Consider the following 12,457-nt stretch of genomic DNA (forward strand, 5'->3'; position numbering starts at 1 on the left):
CTACTTGGTGCCCTGGCCTTGGTGGTCTACTCTGTGTGCCTACTGGTGCCTACCCCCAAAACTAGTTTACAAAAAACGTTATGATTGAAATGCGAGTTTCTCGGGTCTTAAATTCGCGGAAAATAGTTTATGATCTTAGTCACAAAAAAATTTTTGATTCTCGTTTTGGTCCCCAATACGTGATGCAATAAACAGGACATTTGCATCAGAACTAAGTATTATTCCAGAGTTTACTAGTCGCCCGTTTGGTGTAGTGGTTCAGAACGGGCTACTATGGTCCCGGGTTCGATTCCCGGCCGGGCCGGGAAATGATGAATTTTAACTGTGACGGGTCTGGTCCTATGTATAATATGTATGTTTTTACAAAAAAAAAGTATTTAAGTATGTTTATATCCGTTGTCTAGTACCCATAGTACAAGCTTTGCTTAGTTTGGGACTAGTGGCGCAGTGTAAAATGTCCAAGGATATTTATTTATTTATTTAGAAGTCGCAGGTTCGATCCCCGCTCAATAAAAACATTTGTGTTTCCTCATTAGCTGAGGAGGAAGCAGTTTGGCCCGTTCCAACTGCAGCGCTCTATAGACGTTCGCGTACATTCGGAAAGAATTTATTTAAAGTGATGATGGACACCCTTTTTTGACGTACCTATCCCTGAACTTCGTAAGAGAAACCAAGCAGTGTGCATTGCATCATCGTTTGTTCCAGGTTTATCATTATAAATATTACTTAATTCCTGATAGTGTTTTAACAGATTCGGCGCGCGCCACGAGACAGGTGGGATCAACGGCCCAGAAGCGCTGCAGCTGGGAGATAACGCACGCGCAGGAACTCTGAATGCGTGCGCGGCCTCTGCGGCTCCGTGCATTTGCCGAATTCTGCACCGGAATAAATGTTTAACATGCTCTCAACTTGAATAAATACTTAGGTAAATTAAACAATTATTCATTCTAAACATTTAAAATTAGATGGTTCAAAAATGTTAAAATTTATATTTTTTGTAAAAAAAAAACTACCTACGACTGTTTCTCAGAACCAAATAAAGATATTTATTGATTATACTGATAATACTTACTGGCCTATACCTCTCTCTATAATAACAATAACTAATATGTATCTTATCAATCGGTTGCTTTTGATAAGTAGCTAGCTAATCTTAATAAAAGTATCACAGGAAGCTATCATACATTTATCAATTTCAAAATCTATTTATTATTCACTACCTGGGACACGTTGATTGTCTATAATTTTACCGAACTACGTTACAGTTACAGCTATTATAGTGCCAAAGTTGTAGGATTACTTTGAGGCAGATTAGTAACACTGCAAGATTTGGCATTTTCATAGCACGGCCAGAAAATAAAGGTATACCTACACTAATAGCTGTGCTAATTAGGCCAGTAGAATTAAACACAAAAATGAATTAAATCGGAAATAATTCCTACTAAAGATTTTAGTGCTTTAATGGCTTCATTAGTTGCCCATAAAGACTCTCCTAGGTTTTCGACTTCGACGGAGTTGTGCTTAAGTGGTGGGGGCCCCCGAAAGGGGCGTTTTTCGGTTTTCCGGCTATACCGCGTAAAGGACTTACTCTATCGAAAAAAAAAATAAAACCGACTCCAAAAAACCTACACTAAAAAGCAGAATAATAATTACTAATTACCTACTTATTTATTAGGACGAATTATTAATATTTATGTAGGTATACCATGATTGATACTTCTGGAGTCGGTGCCAAGATTATGAAACATGTAAAGTTTGCCTGCACCGACTCCAAAAGTATCAATCATGGTATACCTACATAAATATTAATAATTCGTCCTAATAAATAAGTAGGTAATTAGTAATTATTATTCTGCTTTTTAGTGTAGGTTTTTTGGAGTCGGTTTTATTTTTTTTTATAAAATTTAACTTATTTCTTGCTTTTTAGTTGACTAATTATTACCTTGATGTTACCACTGAAGGTAGGCAGTACATTGAGACCATATTCTTAATGTATATTATAAAAAAGTTCATCCCCAATTTTCCACCCTTGGGGGTGAAATATTTTCTTCAAATTCGCATGAAACCACCCTTTTGATAATACCTATTCAACAAAAAAATAATCGTTCAAATTGGTTCATAATCGGCGGAGATATTGCGTATAAAAAAGTTCATTCCCAATTTTCCACCCTTGGGGGTGAAATATTTTCTTCAAATTCGCATGAAACCACCCTTTTGATAATACCTATTCAACAAAATAGTAATCGTTCTAATCCCAACTAATATTATAAATGCGAAAGTAACTCTGTCTGTCTGTCTGTCTGTCTGTCTGTCTGTTACGCTTTCCCGCTTAAACCTCGCAACCGATTTTGATGAAATTTGGCATAGAGATAGTTTGAGTCCCGGGAAAGAACATAGGATAGTTTTTATCCCGGTTTTTGAAACAGGGACGCGCGCGATAAAGTTTTTCTGTGACAGACAAAATTCCACGCGGGCGAAGCCGCGGGCGGAAAGCTAGTTGGTTTATAATCGGCGGAGATATTGCGTATAAAAAAGTTCATCCCCAATTTAATCTTTTCATGACATTCTTACCCTCAAAGATACTCTATCCCATAAGTTCTCTAACACTAAGCGATTTCTCAATGTTTGCCACATAAACGCACAAAGTATTCCTTCCCACTACTCTGATCTTCTCGACTCCTTTTCCATCACTAATCTTCATGCTGTCCTCGTTTCTGAGAGCTGGCTCAAACCTTGCCTCGAGTCCGCGGCCTACGCTCTTCCAGGTTTCATTCTTATAAGGAATGACCGCACTGGTAAAGGTGGTGGCGGTGTTGCTATCTACCTTCGTAGTGACATCCCATATAAGGTGCTGTGTATGTCACCGTCTCCCTATAGTGCGACGGGCGAGTTTATTTTCATCGAAGTAAACGTGAAGGGCATCAAGGCTGTCCTTGGGGTGGTGTACTGCCCCCCTGGGGTGGACTACCTCCCCAAGCTCGAGTCTGCTTTAGAACCGATTTCCGCAGATTACATGCATCACTTAATCATGGGCGACTTCAATACCAATCTTCTTGTAAATTCCTCTTCCTCTACCAAACTTACCTCATTGGTCACTTCCTTGAATCTCTCTATCCTTCCGTTACAAGCCACCCACCACAATATTGATTCCCCTGACACCTTACTCGACCTTGTAATCACATCCGCACCTGACAGTATTATTGCGCATGGTCAGTGTCCTGCACCAGGTTTCTCACGACACGATCTTGTTTACGCGAGCTACAGGCTACACACTAGCAAACAGAAACCAGAGACCGTGCTTATGCGTAGTATGTCTAAGGTGGATGCAGACGCCATTAGGCGCGATGCAGCCTCACTCGACTGGGATCAAGTTGTATCTGCAACAACTATCGATGACAAGGTCGCCGTCTTCAACTCCAATCTACTAACCCTCTACGACGTGCACGCGCCGCTGCGGCTTGTGAAACTTAAACGTCCACCTGCACCATGGATCTCGAAGGGTGTGCATATGGCGATGACTCGTCGAGACAGGGCCTTCCACAACTATAAGCGTGACCGCTCTGATATCAACTGGTGCAAATACAAAGCGGCTAGAAACCGCTGCAATCAGGTGGTGAGATCTGCCAAACGTCGTCACATCCATGACAACATTATCGATGCCTCTTCAGCTGATGTTTGGAAGTTTCTCAAAACACTGGGTATCGGTAAAAATCCTACAAAGCTCACCCACTCTTCTTTCTCTGGCGATGACCTCAATACTCATTTTTCCTCTGCTTCCGTATTGGATCCACTCATTAGATCACAAACCATCTCCGAGGTAACTTCCACAGCTCTTTTGGTTCCAGAAGTCTTTGTTTTCTCCGCGGTGTCTGATGATGGGGTCAGGAAAATTATCCACTCCATAAAATCCAAAGCGGTTGGCGTCGATGACATCAGCCGTACCATGATCCTTATACTCCTTGAATTCCTACTTCCTTTCATTACTCACATTATAAATTTTTCCCTATCCTCTGGCACATTTCCCCGTATCTGGTGCAAAGCTTTTGTCACCCCTCTTCCCAAAATTCCAAATCCTGCCACATTAAATAACTTTAGGCCCATATCAATACTACCTTTCCTTTCCAAAACCCTAGAGGCAGTTGTTCATTCTCAGCTGTCTAATCTCATTTTCACCAATAACCTTCTAAGTCCTTTCCAATCCGGTTTCCGTCCGGGTCACAGCACCAGCACTGCATTACTCAAAGTAACGGAAGACATCAGGATGGGAATGGAGCATGGCCAACTTACTTTACTGGTACTTATCGATTTTTCCAACGCCTTCAACACAGTTGATCATGAAGTCCTCCTATCGATGCTATCCCGTTACAATTTGTCACCGGTTGCTATGGATTGNTAAAAAAGTTCATCCCCAATTTCCCACCCTTGGGGGTTGTTTTTTTTTTTATTAAATTTAAATGGGACCACCCTTGAGATATTACCTATACGCTGAAAAAAGATTTGTTCAAATCGCTTCATAATTGGCGGAGCTATCGCGTAACAAACAAAGAAAAAAAAAAAAAAAAAAAACATACGGGTCGAATTGAGAACCTCCTCCTTTTTTTGAAGTCGGTTGATAAGTCCTTTACGCGGTATGACAGGAAAACCGAAAAAGCGCCCCTTTCGGGGGGCCCCACCACTTAAGCACACCTCCGTCGAAGTCGAAAACCTAGAAGAGTCTTAATGGGCAACCAATGAATGAAGCCATTAAAACTATAAAATCTTTTGTATAGCCTGACCAGGAACATAAAAACCCTCGCCATGTTGCGGAAAACGAATGGTACTAATTTCTTTTAATGGCAACAGTAACTGAAAACTTCATTGACATGTCACCTTGCATGTCAGTCTATTGCTGTCAAAGTGTAAACAAAGTTTATTTTAAATGTGCGCAATTGGTTTTATGAATTAAATTGCTAAAATATTTTTATAGTCGTGAAAGAAAAGTGGTTCACATTGTGTTAAAGTATTTGTCGAAGAGAAATACTAAGGGTTTGGACAATATTTTCATTGAATAATGTTTCCGACAAAGGTTGTCAAATTGACTGACATGTTTATCGTATAGTACAGTCCACTATGAAAATTAGCTGTGGTTTGTTTCAACTACCTATTTTAAAATTTTTTCACTTTCTAAGTGTTGAATTTTATGGGATTGGGAAAGAAGTACCGAGTTTGAAGCGTTCATGAGCAGACATTGCAGTTGAATATTCAAGTTCTGAATTTGATTATTGATGAATAATAAAATAAATTCTACTAGCTCGATTGATGGTTTCATTTAATTTATTTAAATCAGGTTACCTATAATAATATTTTTTCGTTAATTTATGAAAATATCAAATTAGCCCGTAATCCTGAATCCTGATACATAAAGTGAGCCTATTAATTTAACACAGGTACGACTGTACTCAGTGTTGCACTATCAAATGCAATTGACGCGCCTCTATGCCAGGGTTTTTATTAGAGATGAAACGGATAGTTGTTTGGCCGGATACCGGATACCGGATATCCGGCCAGCTGCTAGGCCGGATAGCCGGATATCCGGCGGCCGGATAGTTGGCTAATTGTCTCGTTGCATGTAGTGACGAGTTAAGGTGCTTCGAACGCGATAGTAGGTCTATTAGTAGACTAGACTAGTCAACTTTCGAAAATCGAATCAGTCCGAATAGAATGTCAGATTTTACCACTTGTCTAGGGGGCAGATCAATTCGGGCGATTTCGGTTGCCATCGTGTGTGATTGAATAAAAGATTGTGTGCGAAAAGGACATCATTCACGATCCATACATTTTTGGTCCAAAATCAAATGTACCGGCCAACAAAAAAAAGTGCTGTATTCTGACATAACACGTCCGCTTTAGCATTTGTTACTATTGCACCAAAGCTGTAGCACTACTGTGCGTCGTAGTATTTGAGATCTTAAAGTCATACACGTTTTATATATTTTTGGTCCAAAATCAAAAGTGCCAGCCAACAAAAAAAAAAGTGCTGTATTTTGACAAAACACGCCTGTCTTAGCATTTGTCACTTTGGCACCAAAGCCATACCAAGCCATATAAAAATGCCATGTTTTGGCAAGATTCACTCACGACTTCATTTGTTTTAGTAAATATTAAAAAGACAGACTTTTAGAACTCGAATACTACGATGCAAAGTCGTGCTACAGCTTTGGTGCCATAGTAACAAATGCTAAGGCGGACGTGTTCTATCAGAATACAGCACTTTTATTTTTTGGCCGGCACTTTTGATTTTGTATCAAAATCGACTTAACAGATATTTACTATTTATGTATTCGTCATTAGAGTGAATAGTCCAGAAAAAGAAATTAGTGTTTTAAAGGCCTTAATATGGCTTTTTGTAACTTTTTGGACTTTAAATAAAAGCCGTCATTATTATAAGCCATTTTATTGATGTTACCTCAAAGATTAATGTATTTCATTTTATTAATAGGAAATTGTCGTAGTTTTTTAATATCCGGTATCCGGCCGGATAGTGAGTTACTATCCGGTATCCGGCCGGATAGTAAATTTAGGCCGGATATCCGGCCTACCGGATAGTTACCGGATATCCGTTTCATCTCTAGTTTTTATGTTCCTGGTCAGGCTATAGCAATTATTTCCGATTTAAAATCGAATTCTACTGGACTAAATAGCACTTTCTTGTTTGGAGCAACCTATGAAAAGTTGTAGGATTACTCTACTAAGGCTTTCTTTCTGAAAGTGTAGAGAAACATGATTTTTAACAATGTGAAAATGAAATACAAACTTCGAAAATCGTGGATATCTGGTCAAAATCAGATTGAAAGAAAAAACTGGATTAGGATTAATTATGAGGAGCTGAGGGCGAAGTAGTTAATTTAGTAAATGTTGCTTTTGACTAGCATTCAGAGACCAGACGTGGCGGCTAGGGTACCGATGAAGTTTTAATCGCGGCATGCGCAAAATTCATTGCACATTTAAATGTTGGTATATCGGTGTGGTTCTTGCAAATTCACGTCCACACGCGCAAGATAGCGTAATCTTGGGCTAGGCCGCGGCGCTCCGCGCGCTGCACCCGCTCTATGATCGCTTCCCGCCTTTTTTGACAGTTGGTTGTCGTATATAGAGGCGCAAACACGCACGCGCGCTCGCGCCCCGATGCGTTCCGATTTACCGTAAACTTTTATCAATCCATAACTCATGTCGTACAAATTTTATTGAAAGTGAAATGTACAACTAGGTCTTATCGACAGAAAGTGCACTGTGTCAGTGATACAAGGAATTTATTACTATCGTTTTTCATCCTAAACGGGGCCAGTATAATTCCGATTAGATAAAATAATTTAAAGGCGATATTTAGTCATCATAACGCGACATCCGTCACAAGCGCTCTATACGGTGAATAAATTACGGCATTTTTATTTATTATAATTTACATTCTGTTATAATAATGAATCGTAGGTACTTACTAAGTAGGACTATGTAGGTGTATATTCAAAATTCATATGTACCGCGCCGTATTAGGAAAATGGGAAAGTGTGGTTAAATTATTACAGCATTCCGCTAAGTTAATGTTTCTTTTAAAGGAAGGTTACAATAACCTTCCACGCGAAGTCGCGCAAAAATATCGCGACTCTTTGCCTTATTCACCTACTTTATTTTCCGTCTTATCCTAAAAACCTACAAGTACCTACCTACTTACTTACCTACTCGTAGGCACAAACAATAATGATCATTGAGCATGACGTACTACCTTGAACTTGATAGAACTCTGTCAAAAATATAGGTACCAGCAGAGCTATAGTATATTCTGTGGCAATGCATTAAAATTCCGTTGGAATTACTTAGTGGTAAAGTCTATGTTTTGCATAACTAACTGATGGTCGAATCGCATCGATCCACCCGCGCTCTTCCGCCCATAGCCATATTCGACTGCTGAGTGGGTCGTGACGATTGTAAAGTTAGCATGACAGTATTTAGTCAATTTCCAACGGTACAAACAATGGCTAAGTGACGCGCGGTGCGCGGGAGTCGAATGCGCGCGCCTGACCTCACAAAGCATAAACAAAGGTTCAGTGCTTTATTCATTTCTGCCCTCAATGGATAACCTACTTGCCTACCTATTTAAAATGCCAAAATTTAAAGATGAATTTAGAATACAAGGGCTCTACATTTTTGTGTACTAACTAAATACTTATTTAATGGTCTGCGAATGACCAAGTAACTAAGCTCTCTGAAATAACACTAAAGTAATAGGCACATACTCGTATTATTATAAACAGCTATAATATACTCTCAATGGATGAGGCACGTTTAAAATAAACCTAAAATGTCAGTTAAACATAGCCCAATACTCAGTGGCGAAGCGAATGCGCTCGAGTGCGTCATCAGTAATGATCTTGCTGCTAGAATTAATCAAAACGTCGTTTAGGATAAAAAGGGCTAAGACGAAATTGCTCATAAACTTATTCGTTCCTGGTGAGAAGTTTAACTAAGTACTACGTAACCGCTTGCGTCACTCGCCTGCCTTATGCGCATGGCAAGAGACAAGAGTCGTCCGACCATCAACGGCGATAATATCCTCATGTTGATAAAACGGAGCCGAATATGGTAATTACTAATTAGGGTACTTGAAGCAAAGATTCAATAGAAAATATTATCGCTAGAAAAGTAACAGCGTGCGAAATTGCAATCCACGATTTAGTGAAGCGGAGTGGTGCTTTAGTGCTCTAGTTATTAAAGCGGTTGCGGCCGCGCTGCCATCTGCTTCTGCACCAAGTTAATGACCGTTGAATTGAGATGCGAATGTAGTGCGTCCTATTTTTACGCTATTTGGAATAAATGGTGTGTGCCTAATGAGGATCATTTCGATTTTTAGCTGTGAATGCAGATTTATAGGGCTAAGAAATCCTTAAAACACAGTGCAAAAATTTTTGTTCTACGACAAAAATTGACGAAGTTATGGCCAAATTACTAAAAAAAGTTCACTGACCGCCCGGCGCGGGGACGATGACGTCATTATATCCGATCCGAACGCTGTCGGCGTACTGCGTGGATAGAAAATATTTTTTTCTAGCCAAATTATCNGAGTTGGTCTCGGATTGGCTGGCCGGTAATTTGCTGTCACTCAATGTAGGCAAGACCAAATATATGACGTTTTCGATTACTAGGAGGAATGTTCCGGTTAACTTTAATCTTACATCACACTTGGGCTCATGCCAGAGGTTGACTGCATGTGCAACGTGTTCTTGTCCTGGCCTAGTCGCCACTGACTCTGTGAAGTATTTGGGTGTCATGATTGACTGCTGCCTCAACTTCCAACCCCACTTAAATCTTCTTGCTTCCAGGATAAGGAAACTAATATATATATTTAAAACATTACGCCATGTTGCTGGCTATAAGGTCATAAGGACAATCTATTTGTCTCTTTGCCAATCCCTCCTAGGGTACTGTATCTCCTCTTGGGGTGGTGCTGCAAAAACTCATTTATTGAGAGTGGAGAGGGCGCAGAGAGCGGTGCTCAAGGTTGGTGCATTCTTACCCATTCTACATCCCACAACAGAGGTATATAAACATTGGAAAGTGTTAACTGTCCGACAACTGTTTGTACTTGCTGTCATACTTCGCAAACACGCCCTCTTCCCATATAACCCGCTTCTTAACGCTGACAAACGCAGTACCTTGTTTAATATACCACGCAATTTTGTATACCCATTCTTATAAGATACACCATACAAGAATGCATGGTAAATTCAGTGAACTGCTCCTGAATCGAATGTACCTACTACTGCTATTTCTATTTATTTATATTAACCGGCAGACAGTGGTGACTGAGTTTGTTGCGGCGCTTCTTCTCAGCACTTGCCAAATGTTGGTCTCGAAGCGCTGGTAGGGTAAAAAGATTATGAGACATGTAGAGGCTCCTTAAGAGCAAAATGACGATTTGTAAGAACTATTTATTTGTCTAAACAAATAAAGAAATTTTGACTTTTTTTTTCTTGGGGAAATCAATTTTATTTTATTTTTTATTTTTTAAATTAGGTTTAGTTTCGTTTAATTAAGTAGTTATCTTTAAACATTATTATTATTATATTATTTTATTTTGGCCAGTAAAATTTTGACTTTTGACTTTGACTTTTGACTGATTTAAGCGCTAAACCTATACTTATAGATAAGTTTTTATTTGCGTTATCTAAGCCCTAAAAGCGATGTATTCTGTGCAACTACTCCAAAATCAGAGGTAAACGACATTACAAGCGACCGGTCAGACGATTCTCTCACGATTCTGAACACGTTGCGCTGACGCTACGCTGTCTATGCGATAGCCAGCCATCGCTTGCTGAAATATAGCCATGTTTTGTACGAGTAGAGTCCGATTTAAAATATTGCCACGATTTAAGCCGAAATGTGTAGAATCTTCAAAAGAAATCTTTGGCCATTATACTCGTATTTTGAGATTGTTTCTTTTTCATCAAAAATCCTTGGCTTAGATTTTTGTAGTTGCTTTTGTTTTTTAATTTTGACTTACGGTTATAACGCGGCGTTTTGCATTATAATTGTGTAGATAATATTTTATGACCACCATTTAAAGATAAGTTAGTTTCTATGTTCTATGATCCTAATATTATTTTAACGAACAGTTTAACAATTAAGACTTACTGTAAATGTACAAAGTATCTGAACTTTAAAACTTAATGAATGAGTTTCCCTAATGGAAAAAGCTCAAGTACACAGGGTGTTTGAGATATAAGGTCATTGATATCATGCTATTGAAACTAAAACTTAAAACCCCTTTTTGACTTCACCATATTATTTAAATAATGTAGCGTACTATCTTGATAATATTATTGCCCTGCATTTAGGAATTAGCAGTAAAATTGGCATTGACGTTAATTCTCACCTCGCGTTGAGTGATTACGAATGTTGCAATGGAAATACAGACACATTTGGCTACTGAATTACGAATGAGTTTACCATTCCAATACATAATGGACATACAAAATATTTATTTTGATGGATTTTCGGTTTTTATTTTATGCTGTAATAATTTATAGTAGTATGAATTTAAAATTGTCAACTGAGAGCTTCTAAAACACTAAAGTAAGAAGTTCTAGGTAAAGAGCAACTCAAAATACGTCACAAAGTGTTTTCATAGTTCCTTTTGTTTGTTGTTGTTGTAACACACATTGTTTAACACACATTTTCATTTTCAATTAATAGCACCTCTGTTACAATCCTCAAGTCTGTGGCTGAGTTGCACTAACTTTGAGAGTAACTATAACGATAACAAATAATAAAAANCCCATTAGTACGCCGGCTGCGCACGATTCGGATATAATGACGTCACGCGGCCTTGCTTACGTTGACTTTTAGCGGCAAAAACGGCCTATGTTTATACTTAATATCTTCGTAAGTAATGGTCCGATTTGGATAATTCAAAAAGATATATCTTTCTTATGTCTTAAAGATTAACGTAGATACTAGTTTTATTGAATTTTCTACAACAGTACTGATCCTCATTTTACTCCATCCATTGCCTTTCTTAGTAGTAGTAGGTTACACTACACACTAAGAAAGATAGTATGTAATAATTTGAGAGGCTATTAAGTTTTGTAAAATGGACTGAATCGAAACTGCATACATAAAGGCATTTAACCATAAACTATAAAAGTACTTACCCGATTTGAAAACGAAAATATTATGTAAGTAATATTTATTTATTGAAAATCTTTATTGCACACACACATTTTTATTAATATAGGTACAACAGGCGAGCTTAATGCCATGTGGCATTCTCTTCCAGCTAACCATAAATTAAGGCAAAACAGAGAATTTGAGGATGCGGTGTAAACTATTTTACAATTAACTATGTACATAAAATGTATACTGATATATATCTAATAATACATAAAATATTATAATATTATGCCTATTTATAGTTAGTACTTACTATGTAGTAGAGAATACCAGGGTATAGAAAGAAATAGATAGAGATTCAGGAATCTGAGAGACCGAAAACCAGTGAAACCAAAACGGTTGAATGATTTCCACATATGAAATTAGTTAATTGGTGTAATTATTGAAATGCAACTATTATACATTCATAGCCACGATAGCCGAACGGTGAAGGGGTCGGACTGGCCGACTCGTGATCCGGGGAACGCGGGTTCGGTCCCCGCCGCCGCTCGACTATTGTGGTGAGCTCACTCGTGACACAAGCATATTTAGCTTAGTACGAGGGGCTAACGGGGGTGTTAGTAATTTGTGTAATAACAAATTACTAATAATCTTAAAAAAAAAAAAAATACATTCACAAGCCATTGAAAAGTTTTGTCAATGTTAGGACTAACTATAGGTTTTAATTGAATTTTTTAGTGACAATTTTATCATTCCTTAAAATAAAGGGCCATCATGAAACACTCTACCTACACTGCAAGTTGCAACAAAACCT

The sequence above is a fragment of the Ostrinia furnacalis genome, unplaced genomic scaffold (genome assembly GCF_004193835.3).
Source record: "Ostrinia furnacalis isolate ACB-3 unplaced genomic scaffold, ASM419383v2 OfSCF1026, whole genome shotgun sequence".
Lineage (NCBI taxonomy): Eukaryota > Metazoa > Arthropoda > Insecta > Lepidoptera > Crambidae > Ostrinia > Ostrinia furnacalis.